The following is a 20,456-nucleotide window of genomic DNA, read 5'->3' on the forward strand; positions in this document are numbered from 1 at the left end:
GACTAGACATCTACCACTATCCATATTAGAGCCATAAGGGAGACTAGACATCTACCAACCCCTAAACAATGATCAGATTAGAGCCATAAGGGACACTAGACATCTACAACCCCACTACCATTATCAGATTAGAGCCATAAGGGAGACTAGACATCTGCCACTACCAGATTAGAGCCATAAGGGAGACTAGACATCTACCACTATATATTAGGGGCATAAGGGTGTCTAGACATCTACCACCCGACTACCAATTATCAGATTAGAGCCATAAGGAGACTAGACATCTACCACCCCACAACCACAATCAGATAGAGCCATAAAGGAGAATAGAATATACCACTGTCAGATTAGAGCCATAAAGGGAGACTAGACATCTACCACCCCACTACTACACTATCAGATTAGAGCCATAAAGGAGACTAGAGATCTAACACCCCACTCCCACTATCAGATTAGAGCCATAAGGGATACCAAACATCTACCACCCGACTACCACTATCAGATTAGAGCTATAAGGGAGTCTAGACTCTACCACCCCACTAACACTATCAGATTAGAGCCATAAAGGAGACTAGACATCTACAACCCCACTACCACTATCAGATTGGAGCCATAAGGGAGACTAGACATCTACCACTCCTATACCATTATCAGATTAGAGCCATAGTGGACACTAGACAGCAACCACTATGAGATTAGAGCCATACGGGAGACTAGACATCTTCCACCCCCACTACCACTATCAGATTAGAGGCCATAAGGGAGGGTATACATCTACCACTACCAGATGGAGAGCCATAAGGGAGACTAGACATCTGCCACTACCAGATTAGAGCCATAAGGGAGACTAGACATCTACCACTATTATATTAGGGGCCATAAGGGTGTCTATACATCTACCACCCGACTACCATTATCAGATTAGAGCCATAAAGGAGACTAGACATCTACCACCCCACAACCACAATCAGATTAGAGCCATAAAGGAGAATAGACATATACCACTGTCAGATTAGAGCCATAAAGGAGACTAGACATCTACCACCCCACTACCACTATCAGATTAGAGCCATAAAGGAGACTAGAGATCTAACACCCCACTCCCACTATCATATTAGAGCCATAAGGGATACCAAACATCTACCACCCGACTACCACTATCAGATTAGAGCTATAAGGGAGTCTAGACATCTACCACCCCACTAACACTATCAGATTAGAGCCATAAAGGAGACTAGACATCTACAACCCCACTACCACTATCAGATTGGAGCCATAAGGGAGACTAGACATCTACCACTCCTATACCATTATCAGATTAGAGCCATAGTGGACACTAGACAGCAACCACTATCAGATTAGAGCCATACGGGAGACTAGACATCTTCCACCCCACTACCACTATCAGATTAGAGCCATAAGGGAGGGTATACATCTACCACTACCAGATGAGAGCCATAAGGGAGCCTAGATTTATTTCATCCCCACTACCACTATCAGATTAGAGCCATAAAGGAGACTAGAGATCTAACACCCACTCCCACTATCAGATTAGAGCCATAAGGGATACCAAACATCTACCACCCCACTACCACTATCAGATTATAGCCATAAAGGAGACTAGAGATCTACCAATATCAGATTAGAGCCATAAGGGAGACTAGACATCTACCACTCCTATACCATTATCAGATTAGAGCCATAGTGGACACTAGACAGCAACCACTATCAGATTAGAGCCATACGGGAGACTAGACATCTTCCACCCCACTACCACTATCAGATTAGAGCCATAAGGGAGGGTATACATCTACCACTACCAGATGAGAGCCATAAGGGAGCCTAGATTTATTCCATCCCCACTACCACTATCAGATTAGAGCCATAAGGGAGACTAAACATCTACCACTATCAGATTAAAGCCATAAGGGAGACTAGACATCTACCACTATCATATTAGAGCCATAAGGGAGACTAGACATCTACCACCCCTAAACAATGATCAGATTAGAGCCATAAGGGACACTAGACATCTACAACCCCACTACCATTATCAGATTAGAGCCATAAGGGAGACTAGACATCTGCCACTACCAGATTAGAGCCATAAGGGAGACTAGACATCTACCACTATTATATTAGGGGCATAAGGGTGTCTAGACATCTACCACCCGACTACCATTATCAGATTAGAGCCATAAAGGAGACTAGACATCTACCACCCCACAACCACAATCAGATTAGAGCCATAAAGGAGAATAGACATATACCACTGTCAGATTAGAGCCATAAAGGAGACTAGACATCTACCACCCTACTACCACTATCAGATTAGAGCCATAAAGGAGACTAGAGATCTAACACCCCACTCCCACTATCAGATTAGAGCCATAAGGATACCAAACATTTACCACCCGACTACCACTATCAGATTAGAGCTATAAGGGAGTCTAGACATCTACCACCCCACTAACACTATCAGATTAGAGCCATAAAGGAGACTAGACATCTACAACCCCACTACCACTATCAGATTGGAGCCATAAGGGAGACTAGACATCTACCACTCCTATACCATTATCAGATTAGAGCCATAGTGGACACTAGACAGCAACCACTATCAGATTAGAGCCATACGGGAGACTAGACATCTTCCACCCCACTACCACTATCAGATTAGAGCCATAAGGGAGGGTATACATCTACCACTACCAGATGAGAGCCATAAGGGAGCCTAGATTTATTCCATCCCCACTACCACTATCAGATTAGAGCCATAAGGGAGACTAAACATCTACCACTATCAGATTAAAGCCATAAGGGAGACTAGACATCTACCACTATCATATTAGAGCCATAAGGGAGACTAGACATCTATCACCCCTAAACAATGATCAGATTAGAGCCATAAGGGACACTAGACATCTACAACCCCACTACCATTATCAGATTAGAGCCATAAGGGAGACTAGACATCTGCCACTACCAGATTAGAGCCATAAGGGAGACTAGACATCTACCACTATTATATTAGGGGCATAAGGGTGTCTACACATCTACCACCCGACTACCATTATCAGATTAGAGCCATAAAGGAGACTAGACATCTACCACCCCACAACCACAATCAGATTAGAGCCATAAAGGAGAATAGACATATACCACTGTCAGATTAGAGCCATAAAGGAGACTAGACATCTACCACCCCACTACCACTATCAGATTAGAGCCATAAAGGAGACTAGAGATCTAACACCCCACTCCCACTATCAGATTAGAGCCATAAGGGATACCAAACATCTACCACCCGACTACCACTATCAGATTAGAGCTATAAGGGAGTCTAGACATCTACCACCCCACTAACACTATCAGATTAGAGCCATAAGGGATACCAAACATCTACCACCCGACTACCACTATCAGATTAGAGCTATAAGGGAGTCTAGACATCTACCACCCCACTAACACTATCAGATTAGAGCCATAAAGGAGACTAGACATCTACAACCCCACTACCACTATCAGATTGGAGCCATACGGGAGACTAGACATCTTCCACCCCACTACCACTATCAGATTAGAGCCATAAGGGAGGGTATACATCTACCACTACCAGATGAGAGCCATAAGGGAGCCTAGATTTATTCCATCCCCACTACCACTATCAGATTAGAGCCATAAGGGAGACTAAACATCTACCACTATCAGATTAAAGCCATAAGGGAGACTAGACATCTACCACCCCTAAACAATGATCAGATTAGAGCCATAAGGGACACTAGACATCTACAACCCCACTACCATTATCAGATTAGAGCCATAAGGGAGACTAGACATCTGCCACTACCAGATTAGAGCCATAAGGGAGACTAGACATCTACCACTATTATATTAGGGGCATAAGGGTGTCTAGACATCTACCACCCGACTACCATTATCAGATTAGAGCCATAAATGAGACTAGACATATACCACTGTCAGATTAGAGCCATAAAGGAGACTAGACATCTACCACCCCACTACCACTATCAGATTAGAGCCATAAAGGAGACTAGAGATCTACCACCCCACTCCCACTATCAGATTAGAGCCATAAAGGAGACTAGACATCTACAACCCCGCTACCACTGTCAGATTAGAGCCAAAAGGGATCCTAGGCATCTACCACACCATTACCACTATCAGATTAGTTCCAAAAGGGACACTAGACATCTACCACCCCACTAGCACTATCAGATTAGAGCTATACGGGAGAATAGACATCTTCCACCCAACTACCACTATCAGATTAGAGCCATAAGGGAGGGTATACATCTACCACTACCAGATGAGAGCCATAAGGGAGACTAGACTTATTCCATCCCCACTACCACTATCAGATTAGAGCCATTAGGGAGTCGAGACTTCTACCACCCCAGTACCACTATCAGATTAGAGCCATACAGGAGACTAGACATCTACAACCCCACTACCACTATCAGATTAGATCCATAAAGGAGACGAGACATCTACCACTATCAGATTAGATTCATAAGGGAGACTAGACATCTTCCACCCCAAAACCACAATCAGATTAGAGCCATAAAGGAGATTAGACATATGCCACTATAAGATTAGAGCCGTAAAGGACACTAGACATCTACCACCCCACTACCTCTATCAGATTAGAGCCTTAAAGAAGACAACACATCTACCACCCCACTACCACTATCAGATTAGAACCATAAGGGAGACTAGACATCTACCACTCCTATACCATTATCAGATTAGAGCCATAATGGACACTAGACAGCAACCACTATAAGATTAGAGCCATACGCGAGACTAGACATCTTCCACCCCACTACCACTATCAGATTAGAGCCATAAGGGAGGGTATACATCTACCACTACCAGATGAGAGCCATAAGGGAGCCTAGACTTATTCCATCCCCACTACCACTATCAGATTAGAGCCATTAGGGAGTCTAGACTTCTACCACCCCACTACCACTTACAGATTAGAGCCATAAAGGAGACTGGACATCTACAACCCCACTACCACTATCAGATTAGAGCCATAAAGGAGACGAGACATCTACCACTATCAGATTAGAGCCATATGGGAGACGAGACATCTACCACCCCACAACCACAATCAGCTTAGAGCCAAAAGGGAGACTAGACATCTACCACCCCACTACCACTATCAAATTAAATGCATAAGGGAGACGAGATATCTAGCACCACCAGATTAGATCGATAAGGGAGTCTAGACATCTACCACCCCGCTACCACTATCAGATTAGAGCCATAAAGGAGACAAGATATCTACCACTATCAGATTAGAGCCATAAGGGAGACTACACATCTTCCTCCCAACTACCATTATCAGATTGGAGCCATAAGGGAGACAAGACATCTACCACCCTATTACCACTGTCAGATTAGAGCCATAAGGGAGACTAGACATCTACCACCCCACTACCACTGTCAGATTAAATTCATAAGGGAGACGAGATATCTAGCACCACCAGATTAGATCCATAAGGGAGTCTAGACATCTACCACCCCGCTACCACTATCAGATTAGAGCCATAAAGGAGACGAGAAATCTACCACTATCAGATTAGAGATATAAGGGAGACAACACATCTTCCTCCCCACTACCATTATCAGATTGGAGCCATAAGGGAGACAAGACATCTGCCACTATCCTATTAGGTGCATAAAGGAGTCTAGACATCTACCACCCCACTAGCACTATCAGATTAGAGCTATACGGGAGACTAGACATCTTCCACCCAACTACCACTACCAGATTAGAGCCATAAGGGAGAATAGACATCTACCACTATCATATTAGGGGCATAAGGGAGTCTAGACGTCTACCACCCAACTACCATTATCAAATTAGAGCCATAAAGGAGACTAGACATCTATAACCCCACTACCACTATCAGATTATAGCCATAAGGGAGACGAGACATCTACCACCCCGCATCCACAATCTGATTAGAGCCATAAAGGAAAATGAAAATTTACCACTATCAAATTAGAACCATAAAGGAGACTAGACATCTACAACCCCACTACCACTATCAGATTAGAGCCATAAAGGAGACGAGACATCTAACACTTTCAGATTAAAGCCATAAGGGAGAATAGGCATCTACCACCACCAGATTAGATCCATAAGGGAGTCTATACATCTACCACCCCACTACCACTATCAGATTCGAGCCATAAGTAAGACTAGATATCTACCACCACCAGATTAGATCGATAAGGGAGTCTAGACGTCTACCACCCCAGTACCACTATAAGATTAGAGCCATACTGGAGACTAGACATCTACAACCCCACTACCACTATCAGATTAGAGCCATAAAGGAGACGAGACATCTAACACTATCAGATTAGAGCCATAAGGGAGTATAGACATCTGCCACCCCAAAGCCACAATCAGATTAGAGCCATAAAGGAGATTAGACATATGCCACTATAAGATTAGAGCCTTAAAGAAGACTAGACATCTACCACCCCACTACCACTATCAGATTAGAACCATAAAGGAGACAGGAGATCTACCAATATCAGATTAGAGCCATAAGGGAGACTAGACATCTACCACTCCTATACCATTATCAGATTAGAGCCATAGTGGACACTAGACAGCAACCACTATCAGATTAGAGCCATACGGGAGGGTATACATCTACCACTACCAGATGAGAGCCATAAGGGAGCCTAGACTTATTCCATCCCCACTACCACTATCAGATTAGAGCCATTAGGGAGGGTATACATCTACCACTGTCAGATTAGAGCCATAAGGGAGTATAGACATCTACCACCCCACTACCACTATCAGATTATAGCCATAAAGGAGACTAGAGATCTACCAATATCAGATTAGAGCCATAAGGGAGACTAGACATCTACCACTCCTATACCATTATCAGATTAGAGCCATAGTGGACACTAGACAGCAACCACTATCAGATTAGAGCCGTAAAGGACACTAGACATCTACCACCCCACTACCTCTATCAGATTAGAGCCTTAAAGAAGACAACACATCTACCACCCCACTACCACTATCAGATTAGAACCATAAGGGAGACTAGACATCTACCACTCCTATACCATTATCAGATTAGAGCCATAATGGACACTAGACAGCAACCACTATCAGATTAGAGCCATACGCGAGACTAGACATCTTCCACCCCACTACCACTATCAGATTAGAGCCATAAGGGAGGGTATACATCTACCACTACCAGATGAGAGCCATAAGGGAGCCTAGACTTATTCCATCCCCACTACCACTATCAGATTAGAGCCATTAGGGAGTCTAGACTTCTACCACCCCACTACCACTTACAGATTAGAGCCATAAAGGAGACGAGACATCTACCACTATCAGATTAGAGCCATATGGGAGACGAGACATCTACCACCCCACAACCACAATCAGCTTAGAGCCAAAAGGGAGACTAGACATCTACCACCCCACTACCACTATCAAATTAAATGCATAAGGGAGACGAGAAATCTAGCACCACCAGATTAGATCGATAAGGGAGTCTAGACATCTACCACCCCGCTACCACTATCAGATTAGAGCCATAAAGGAGACAAGATATCTACCACTATCAGATTAGAGCCATAAGGGAGACTACACATCTTCCTCCCAACTACCATTATCAGATTGGAGCCATAAGGGAGACAAGACATCTACCACCCTATTACCACTGTCAGATTAGAGCCATAAGGGAGACTAGACATCTACCACCCGTCTACCACTGTCAGATTGGAGCCATAAAGGAGACTAGACATCTACCACCCCTATACCATTGTCAGATTAAATTCATAAGGGAGACGAGATATCTAGCACCACCAGATTAGATCCATAAGGGAGTCTAGACATCTACCACCCCGCTACCACTATCAGATTAGAGCCATAAAGGAGACGAGAAATCTACCACTATCAGATTAGAGATATAAGGGAGACAACACATCTTCCTCCCCACTACCATTATCAGATTGGAGCCATAAGGGAGACAAGACATCTGCCACTACCAGATTAGAGCCATAAGGGGGACTAGACATCTACCACTATCCTATTAGGTGCATAAAGGAGTCTAGACATCTACCACCCCACTAGCACTATCAGATTAGAGCTATACGGGAGACTAGACATCTTCCACCCAACTACCACTACCAGATTAGAGCCATAAGGGAGAATAGACATCTACCACTATCATATTAGGGGCATAAGGGAGTCTAGACGTCTACCACCCAACTACCATTATCAAATTAGAGCCATAAAGGAGACTAGACATCTATAACCCCACTACCACTATCAGATTATAGCCATAAGGGAGACGAGACATCTACCACCCCGCATCCACAATCTGATTAGAGCCATAAAGGAAAATAAAAATTTACCACTATCAAATTAGAACCATAAAGGAGACTAGACATCTACAACCCCACTACCACTATCAGATTAGAGCCATAAAGGAGACGAGACATCTAACACTTTCAGATTAAAGCCATAAGGGAGAATAGGCATCTACCACCACCAGATTAGATCCATAAGGGAGTCTATACATCTACCACCCCACTACCACTATCAGATTCGAGCCATAAGTAAGACTAGATATCTACCACCACCAGATTAGATCGATAAGGGAGTCTAGACGTCTACCACCCCAGTACCACTATAAGATTAGAGCCATACTGGAGACTAGACATCTACAACCCCACTACCACTATCAGATTAGAGCCACAAAGGAGACGAGACATCTACCACTATCAGATTAGAGCCATAAGGGAGTATAGACATCTGCCACCCCAAAACCACAATCAGATTAGAGCCATAAAGGAGATTAGACATATGCCACTATAAGATTAGAGCCTTAAAGAAGACTAGACATCTACCACCCCACTACCACTATCAGATTAGAACCATAAAGGAGACAGGAGATCTACCAATATCAGATTAGAGCCATAAGGGAGACTAGACATCTACCACTCCTATACCATTATCAGATTAGAGCCATAGTGGACACTAGACAGCAACCACTATCAGATTAGAGCCATACGGGAGGGTATACATCTACCACTACCAGATGAGAGCCATAAGGGAGCCTAGACTTATTCCATCCCCACTACCACTGTCAGATTAGAGCCATAAGGGAGTCTAGACATCTACCACCCCACTAACACTATCAGATTAGAGCCATAAAGGAGACTAGACATCTACAACCCCACTCCCACTATCAGATTAGAGCCATAAAGGAGACGAGACATCTACCACTACCAGATGAGAGCCATAAAGGAGACTAGACATCTACCACCCCTATACCACTATCAGATTAGAGCCATAAAGGAGATTAGACATCTACAACCCCACTACCTCTACCAGATTAGAGCCGTAAAGGAGACGAGACATCTACCACTATCAGATTAGAGCCATAAGGGAGATTAGACATATGCCACTATCAGATTAGAGCCGTAAAGGACACTAGACATCTACCACCCCACTATCAGATTAGAGCCATTAGGGAGTCTAGACTTCTACCACCCCACTAGCACTTACAGATTAGAACCATAAAGGAGACTAAACATCTACAACCCCACTACCACTATCAGATTAGAGCCATAAAGGAGACGAGACATCTATCACTATCAGATTAGAGCCATAAGGGAGACGAGATATCTACCACCACCAGATTAGAGCCATAAGGGAGACTAGACATGTACCACCCCACTACCACTGTCAGATTAGAGCCATAAGGGAGACTAGACATCTAACCACTATCAGATTAGAGCCATAAGGGAGACTAGACATCTACCACTATCAGATTAGAGCCAAAAGGGAGACTAGACATCTAAGCACTATCAGATTAGTGCCATAAGGGAGACTAGACATCTACCACTATCAGATTAGAGCCATAAGGGGGACTAGACATCTACCACTATCAGATTAGAGCCATAAGGGAGACTAGACATCTTCCAACCCACTACCACTATCAGATTAGAGCCATAAGAGATTCTAGAAACATACCACCCCAATACCACTATCAGATTAGAGCGATAAGGGAGATAAGACATATACCACTACCAGATTAGAGCCATAAGGGAGACTAGACATCTACCACTACCAGATTAGAGCCATAAAGGAGATAAGACATCTACCACTATCAGATTAGAGCCGTAATGGAGACTAGACATCTACCACTGGAATATTAGAGCCATAAGGGACACTAGACAGCTACCACCACCAGATTAGAGCCATAAGGGAGACTAGACATCTACCACCCCACTACCATTATCAGATTAGAGCCATAAGAGAGACTAGACATCTACCACTTTCAGATTAAAGCCATAAGGGAGAATAGGCATCTACCACCACCAGATTAGATTTCATAAGGGAGTCTATACATCTACCACTCCACAACCACTATCAGATTCAAGCCATAAGTAAGACTAGATATCTACCACCACCAGATTAGATAGATAAGGGAGTCTAGACGTCTACCACCCCAGTACCACTATAAGATTAGAGCCATACTGGAGACTTGACATCTACAACCCCACTACCACTATCAGATTAGAGCCATAAAGGAGACGAGACATCTAACACTATCAGGTTAGAGCCATAAGGGAGTATAGACATCTTCCACCCCAAAACCACAATCAGATTATAGCCATAAAGGAGATTAGACATCTACCACCCCACTACCAATATCAGATTAGAACCATAAAGGTGACTAGAGATCTACCAATATCAGATTAGAGCCATAAGGGAGACTAGACATCTACCACTCCTATACCATTATCAGATTAGAGCCATAGTGGACACTAGACAGCAACCACTATCAGATTAGAGCCATACGGGAGACTAGACATCTTCCAACCCACTACCACTATCAGATTAGAGCCATAAGGGAGGGTATACATCTACCACTACCAGATGAGAGCCATAAGGGAGCCTAGATTTATTCCATCCCCACTACCACTATCAGATTAGAGCCATAAGGGAGACTAAACATCTACCACTATCAGATTAAAGCCATAAGGGAGACTAGACATCTACCACCCCTAAACAATGATCAGATTAGAGCCATAAGGGACACTACACATCTACCACTACCAGATTAGAGCCATAAAGGAGACGAGACATCTACCACTATCAGATTAGAGCCATAAGGGAGACTGGACATCTTCCACCCAACAACCACAATCAGATTAGAGCCATAAAGGAGATTAGACATCTACCACAAACAGATTAGAGCCATAAAGGAGAATATACATCTACAACCCCACTACCATTATCAGATTAGAGCCATAAGGGAGACTAGACATCTGCCACTACCAGATTAGAGCCATAAGGGAGACTAGACTTCTACCACTATTATATTAGGGGCATAAGTGTGTCTAGACATCTACCACCCGACTACCATTATCAGATTAGAGCCATAAAGGAGACTAGACATCTACCACCCCACAACCACAATCAGATTAGAGCCATAAAGGAGAATAGACATATACCACTGTCAAATTAGAGCCATAAAGGAGACTAGACATCTACCACCACACTCCCACTATCAGATTAGAGCCATAAGGGATACCAAACATCTACCACCTGACTACCACTATCAGATTAGAGCTATAAGGGAGTCTAGACATCTACCACCCCACTAACACTATCAGATTAGAGCCATAAAGGAGACTAGACATCTACAACCCCACTACCACTATCAGATTAGAGCCATAAGGGAGACTAGACACATTCCACTATCAGATTAGAGCCATAAAGGAGACTAGACATCTACCACCCCACTCCCACTGTCAGAATAGAGCCATAAGGGATACCAAACATCTACCACCCGACTACCACTATCAGATTAGAGCTATAAGGGAGTCTAGACATCTACCACCCCACTAACACTATCAGATTAGAGCCATAAAGGAGACTAGACATCTACAACCCCACTCCCACTATCAGATTAGAGCCATAAAGGAGACGAGACATCTACCACTACCAGATGAGAGCCATAAAGGAGACTAGACATCTACCACCCCTATACCACTATCAGATTAGAGCCATAAAGGAGATTAGACATCTACAACCCCACTACCTCTACCAGATTAGAGCCGTAAAGGAGACGAGACATCTACCACTATCAGATTAGAGCCATAAGGGAGATTAGACATATGCCACTATCAGATTAGAGCCGTAAAGGACACTAGACATCTACCACCCCACTATCAGATTAGAGCCATTAGGGAGTCTAGACTTCTACCACCCCACTAGCACTTACAGATTAGAACCATAAAGGAGACTAAACATCTACAACCCCACTACCACTATCAGATTAGAGCCATAAAGGAGACGAGACATCTATCACTATCAGATTAGAGCCATAAGGGAGACGAGATATCTACCACCACCAGATTAGAGCCATAAGGGAGACTAGACATGTACCACCCCACTACCACTGTCAGATTAGAGCCATAAGGGAGACTAGACATCTAACCACTATCAGATTAGAGCCATAAGGGAGACTAGACATCTACCACTATCAGATTAGAGCCAAAAGGGAGACTAGACATCTAAGCACTATCAGATTAGTGCCATAAGGGAGACTAGACATCTACCACTATCAGATTAGAGCCATAAGGGGGACTAGACATCTACCACTATCAGATTAGAGCCATAAGGGAGACTAGACATCTTCCAACCCACTACCACTATCAGATTAGAGCCATAAGAGATTCTAGAAACATACCACCCCAATACCACTATCAGATTAGAGCGATAAGGGAGATAAGACATATACCACTACCAGATTAGAGCCATAAGGGAGACTAGACATCTACCACTACCAGATTAGAGCCATAAAGGAGATAAGACATCTACCACTATCAGATTAGAGCCGTAATGGAGACTAGACATCTACCACTGGAATATTAGAGCCATAAGGGACACTAGACAGCTACCACTACCACATTAGAGACATAAGGGTTACTAGACATCTACCACTGTAAGATTAGAGCCATAATGGAGACTAGACATCCACCACTATCAGATTAGAGCCAAAAGGGAGACTAGACATCTACAACCCCACTACCATTATCAGATTAGGGCCAGAAGGCAGACCAGACATCTAACACTACCAGATGAGAGACATAAGGGAGACTAGGCCTCTACGACTACCAGATTATAGCCATAAGGGAGAGTAAACATCTACCACCCCTATATCAATATCAGATTAGAGCCATAAGGGACTCTATACATCTAACACCCCACTACCACTATCAGATTTGAACCGTAAGGGAGATTACACATCTACCACCTGACTACCACTATTAGAATAGAGAAATAAGGGAGACTAGACATCTTCCAACCCACTACCACTATCAGATTAGAGCCATAAGGGATACTAGACACATACCACCCCACTACTACTATCAGATTAGAGCCATACGGGAGATAAATCATCTACCAATACCAGATTAAAGCCGTAAATTAGACTAGACAGCTACCACAACCAAATTAGAGCCATGAGGGAGACTAGACATCTTCCAACCCACTACCAATCTCAGATTAGAGCCATAAGGAAGACTAGACATCTACCACTACCATATTAGAGCCATAGGGGAGTCTAGACATCTACCACACCATTACCACTATCAGGTTAGTGCCATAAGGAAGGCTAGAGATCTACCACCCCACTACCATTATTAGATTAGAGTCCTAAGGGAGTCTAGACATCTACCACTATCAGATTAGAGCCACAAGGGAGCCTAGACATCTACCACCCCACTACCACTATTAGATTAGAGCCACAATGGAGTCTAGACATCTACCACTACCAGATTAGAGCTATAGGGGAGTCTAGACATCTACCACACCATTACCACTATCAGATTAGAGCCATAAGAGAGACTAGACATCTTCCACCCCACTACCATTAACAGATTAGAGACATAAGGGAGACTAGGCATCTACGACTACCAGATTAGAGCCATAAGGGAGGGTAAACATCTACCACCCCTATACCATTATCAGATTCGAGCCATAAGGGAGACTAGACATCTTCCACTACCAGATTAGAGCCGTAAAAGAGACTAGACATCTACCACCCCACTACCACTGTCAGATTAGAGCCATAAGTGAGAATAGACATCTACCACCCCACTAACACTATCAGATTAGAGCCATAAGGGAGACTAGACATCTGCCACTACCAGATTAGAGCCATAAGGGAGACTAGACTTCTACCACTATTATATTAGGGGCATAAGTGTGTCTAGACATCTACCACCCGACTACCATTATCAGATTAGAGCCATAAAGGAGACTAGACATCTACCACCCCACAACCACAATCAGATTAGAGCCATAAAGGAGAATAGACATATACCACTGTCAAATTAGAGCCATAAAGGAGACTAGACATCTACCACCACACTCCCACTATCAGATTAGAGCCATAAGGGATACCAAACATCTACCACCTGACTACCACTATCAGATTAGAGCTATAAGGGAGTCTAGACATCTACCACCCCACTAACACTATCAGATTAGAGCCATAAAGGAGACTAGACATCTACAACCCCACTACCACTATCAGATTAGAGCCATAAGGGAGACTAGACACATTCCACTATCAGATTAGAGCCATAAAGGAGACTAGACATCTACCACCCCACTCCCACTGTCAGAATAGAGCCATAAGGGATACCAAACATCTACCACCCGACTACCACTATCAGATTAGAGCTATAAGGGAGTCTAGACATCTACCACCCCACTAACACTATCAGATTAGAGCCATAAAGGAGACTAGACATCTACAACCCCACTCCCACTATCAGATTAGAGCCATAAAGGAGACGAGACATCTACCACTACCAGATGAGAGCCATAAAGGAGACTAGACATCTACCACCCCTATACCACTATCAGATTAGAGCCATAAAGGAGATTAGACATCTACAACCCCACTACCTCTACCAGATTAGAGCCGTAAAGGAGACGAGACATCTACCACTATCAGATTAGAGCCATAAGGGAGATTAGACATATGCCACTATCAGATTAGAGCCGTAAAGGACACTAGACATCTACCACCCCACTATCAGATTAGAGCCATTAGGGAGTCTAGACTTCTACCACCCCACTAGCACTTACAGATTAGAACCATAAAGGAGACTAAACATCTACAACCCCACTACCACTATCAGATTAGAGCCATAAAGGAGACGAGACATCTATCACTATCAGATTAGAGCCATAAGGGAGACGAGATATCTACCACCACCAGATTAGAGCCATAAGGGAGCCTAGACATGTACCACCCCACTACCACTGTCAGATTAGAGCCATAAGGGAGACTAGACATCTAACCACTATCAGATTAGAGCCATAAGGGAGACTAGACATCTACCACTATCAGATTAGAGCCAAAAGGGAGACTAGACATCTAAGCACTATCAGATTAGTGCCATAAGGGAGACTAGACATCTACCACTATCAGATTAGAGCCATAAGGGGGACTAGACATCTACCACTATCAGATTAGAGCCATAAGGGAGACTAGACATCTTCCAACCCACTACCACTATCAGATTAGAGCCATAAGAGATTCTAGAAACATACCACCCCAATACCACTATCAGATTAGAGCGATAAGGGAGATAAGACATATACCACTACCAGATTAGAGCCATAAGGGAGACTAGACATCTACCACTACCAGATTAGAGCCATAAAGGAGATAAGACATCTACCACTATCAGATTAGAGCCGTAATGGAGACTAGACATCTACCACTGGAATATTAGAGCCATAAGGGACACTAGACAGCTACCACTACCACATTAGAGACATAAGGGTTACTAGACATCTACCACTGTAAGATTAGAGCCATAATGGAGACTAGACATCCACCACTATCAGATTAGAGCCAAAAGGGAGACTAGACATCTACAACCCCACTACCATTATCAGATTAGGGCCAGAAGGCAGACCAGACATCTAACACTACCAGATGAGAGACATAAGGGAGACTAGGCCTCTACGACTACCAGATTATAGCCATAAGGGAGAGTAAACATCTACCACCCCTATATCAATATCAGATTAGAGCCATAAGGGACTCTATACATCTAACACCCCACTACCACTATCAGATTTGAACCGTAAGGGAGACTACACATCTACCACCTGACTACCACTATTAGAATAGAGAAATAAGGGAGACTAGACATCTTCCAACCCACTACCACTATCAGATTAGAGCCATAAGGGATACTAGACACATACCACCCCACTACTACTATCAGATTAGAGCCATACGGGAGATAAATCATCTACCAATACCAGATTAAAGCCGTAAATTAGACTAGACAGCTACCACAACCAAATTAGAGCCATGAGGGAGACTAGACATCTTCCAACCCACTACCAATCTCAGATTAGAGCCATAAGGAAGACTAGACATCTACCACTACCATATTAGAGCCATAGGGGAGTCTAGACATCTACCACACCATTACCACTATCAGGTTAGTGCCATAAGGAAGGCTAGAGATCTACCACCCCACTACCATTATTAGATAGAGTCCTAAGGGAGTCTAGACATCTACCACTATCAGATTAGAGCCACAAGGGAGCCTAGACATCTACCACCCCACTACCACTATTAGATTAGAGCCACAATGGAGTCTAGACATCTACCACTACCAGATTAGAGCTATAGGGGAGTCTAGACATCTACCACACCATTACCACTGTCAGATTAGAGCCATAAGAGAGACTAGACATCTTCCACCCCACTACCATTAACAGATTAGAGACATAAGGGAGACTAGGCATCTACGACTACCAGATTAGAGCCATAAGGGAGGGTAAACATCTACCACCCCTATACCATTATCAGATTCGAGCCATAAGGGAGACTAGACATCTTCCACTACCAGATTAGAGCCGTAAAAGAGACTAGACATCTACCACCCCACTACCACTGTCAGATTAGAGCCATAAGTGAGAATAGACATCTACCACCCCACTAACACTATCAGATTAGAGCCATAAGGGAGACTAGACATCTGCCACTACCAGATTAGAGCCATAAGGGAGACTAGACTTCTACCACTATTATATTAGGGGCATAAGTGTGTCTAGACATCTACCACCCGACTACCATTATCAGATTAGAGCCATAAAGGAGACTAGACATCTACCACCCCACAACCACAATCAGATTAGAGCCATAAAGGAGAATAGACATATACCACTGTCAAATTAGAGCCATAAAGGAGACTAGACATCTACCACCACACTCCCACTATCAGATTAGAGCCATAAGGGATACCAAACATCTACCACCTGACTACCACTATCAGATTAGAGCTATAAGGGAGTCTAGACATCTACCACCCCACTAACACTATCAGATTAGAGCCATAAAGGAGACTAGACATCTACAACCCCACTACCACTATCAGATTAGAGCCATAAGGGAGACTAGACACATTCCACTATCAGATTAGAGCCATAAAGGAGACTAGACATCTACCACCCCACTCCCACTGTCAGAATAGAGCCATAAGGGATACCAAACATCTACCACCCGACTACCACTATCAGATTAGAGCTATAAGGGAGTCTAGACATCTACCACCCCACTAACACTATCAGATTAGAGCCATAAAGGAGACTAGACATCTACAACCCCACTCCCACTATCAGATTAGAGCCATAAAGGAGACGAGACATCTACCACTACCAGATGAGAGCCATAAAGGAGACTAGACATCTACCACCCCTATACCACTATCAGATTAGAGCCATAAAGGAGATTAGACATCTACAACCCCACTACCACTATCAGATTAGAGCCATAAGGGAGATTAGACATATGCCACTATCAGATTAGAGCCGTAAAGGACACTAGACATCTACCACCCCACTATCAGATTAGAGCCATTAGGGAGTCTAGACTTCTACCACCCCACTAGCACTTACAGATTAGAACCATAAAGGAGACTAAACATCTACAACCCCACTACCACTATCAGATTAGAGCCATAAAGGAGACGAGACATCTATCACTATCAGATTAGAGCCATAAGGGAGACGAGATATCTACCACCACCAGATTAGAGCCATAAGGGAGACTAGACATGTACCACCCCACTACCACTGTCAGATTAGAGCCATAAGGGAGACTAGACATCTAACCACTATCAGATTAGAGCCATAAGGGAGACTAGACATCTACCACTATCAGATTAGAGCCAAAAGGGAGACTAGACATCTAAGCACTATCAGATTAGTGCCATAAGGGAGACTAGACATCTACCACTATCAGATTAGAGCCATAAGGGGGACTAGACATCTACCACTATCAGATTAGAGCCATAAGGGAGACTAGACATCTTCCAACCCACTACCACTATCAGATTAGAGCCATAAGAGATTCTAGAAACATACCACCCCAATACCACTATCAGATTAGAGCGATAAGGGAGATAAGACATATACCACTACCAGATTAGAGCCATAAGGGAGACTAGACATCTACCTCTACCAGATTAGAGCCATAAAGGAGATAAGACATCTACCACTATCAGATTAGAGCCGTAATGGAGACTAGACATCTACCACTGGAATATTAGAGCCATAAGGGACACTAGACAGCTACCACTACCACATTAGAGACATAAGGGTTACTAGACATCTACCACTGTAAGATTAGAGCCATAATGGAGACTAGGCATCCACCACTATCAGATTAGAGCCAAAAGGGAGACTAGACATCTACAACCCCACTACCATTATCAGATTAGGGCCAGAAGGCAGACCAGACATCTAACACTACCAGATGAGAGACATAAGGGAGACTAGGCCTCTACGACTACCAGATTATAGCCATAAGGGAGAGTAAACATCTACCACCCCTATATCAATATCAGATTAGAGCCATAAGGGACTCTATACATCTAACACCCCACTACCACTATCAGATTTGAACCGTAAGGGAGACTACACATCTACCACCTGACTACCACTATTAGAATAGAGAAATAAGGGAGACTAGACATCTTCCAACCCACTACCACTATCAGATTAGAGCCATAAGGGATACTAGACACATACCACCCCACTACTACTTTCAGATTAGAGCCATACGGGAGATAAATCATCTACCAATACCAGATTAAAGCCGTAAATTAGACTAGACAGCTACCACAACCAAATTAGAGCCATGAGGGAGACTAGACATCTTCCAACCCACTACCAATCTCAGATTAGAGCCATAAGGAAGACTAGACATCTACCACTACCATATTAGAGCCATAGGGGAGTCTAGACATCTACCACACCATTACCACTATCAGGTTAGTGCCATAAGGAAGGCTAGAGATCTACCACCCCACTACCATTATTAGATTAGAGTTCTAAGGGAGTCTAGACATCTACCACTATCAGATTAGAGCCACAAGGGAGCCTAGACATCTACCACCCCACTACCACTATTAGATTAGAGCCACAATGGAGTCTAGACATCTACCACTACCAGATTAGAGCTATAGGGGAGTCTAGACATCTACCACACCATTACCACTATCAGATTAGAGCCATAAGAGAGACTAGACATCTTCCACCCCACTACCATTAACAGATTAGAGACATAAGGGAGACTAGGCATCTACGACTACCAGATTAGAGCCATAAGGGAGGGTAAACATCTACCACCCCTATACCATTATCAGATTCGAGCCATAAGGGAGACTAGACATCTTCCACTACCAGATTAGAGCCGTAAAAGAGACTAGACATCTACCACCCCACTACCACTGTCAGATTAGAGCCATAAGTGAGAATAGACATCTACCACCCCACTAACACTATCAGATTAGAGCCATAAAGGAGAGTAGACATCTACAACCCCACTATCACTATCAGATTAGAGCAATAAGGGAGTCTAGACATCTTCCACTACCAGATGAGAGCCATAAGGGAGACTAGACATTTACAACTATCAGAATAGAGCCATAAGGGAGACTAGACATCTACCACTATCAGATTAGAGCCATAAAGGAGATTAGACATCTACCACCCCTCTACAATTATCAGATTAGAGCCATAAGGGAGACTAGACATCTACCACTACCAGATTAGAGCCATAGGGGAGACTAGACATCTACCACTATCAGATTAGAGCCATAAGGGATACTAGACAACTACCACTATAAGATTAGAGCCATAATGGAGACTAGACATCTTACCACCCCACTATCACTGTCAGATTAGAGCCATAAGGGAGACTAGACATCTAACCACTATCAGATTAGAGCCATAAGGGAGACTAGACATCTACCACTATCAGATTAGAGCATAAGGGGGACTAGACATCTACCACTATCAGATTAGAGCC

The sequence above is a fragment of the Oncorhynchus kisutch genome, linkage group LG10, assembly GCF_002021735.2.
Source record: "Oncorhynchus kisutch isolate 150728-3 linkage group LG10, Okis_V2, whole genome shotgun sequence".
NCBI classification, from domain to species: Eukaryota; Metazoa; Chordata; class Actinopteri; order Salmoniformes; family Salmonidae; genus Oncorhynchus; species Oncorhynchus kisutch.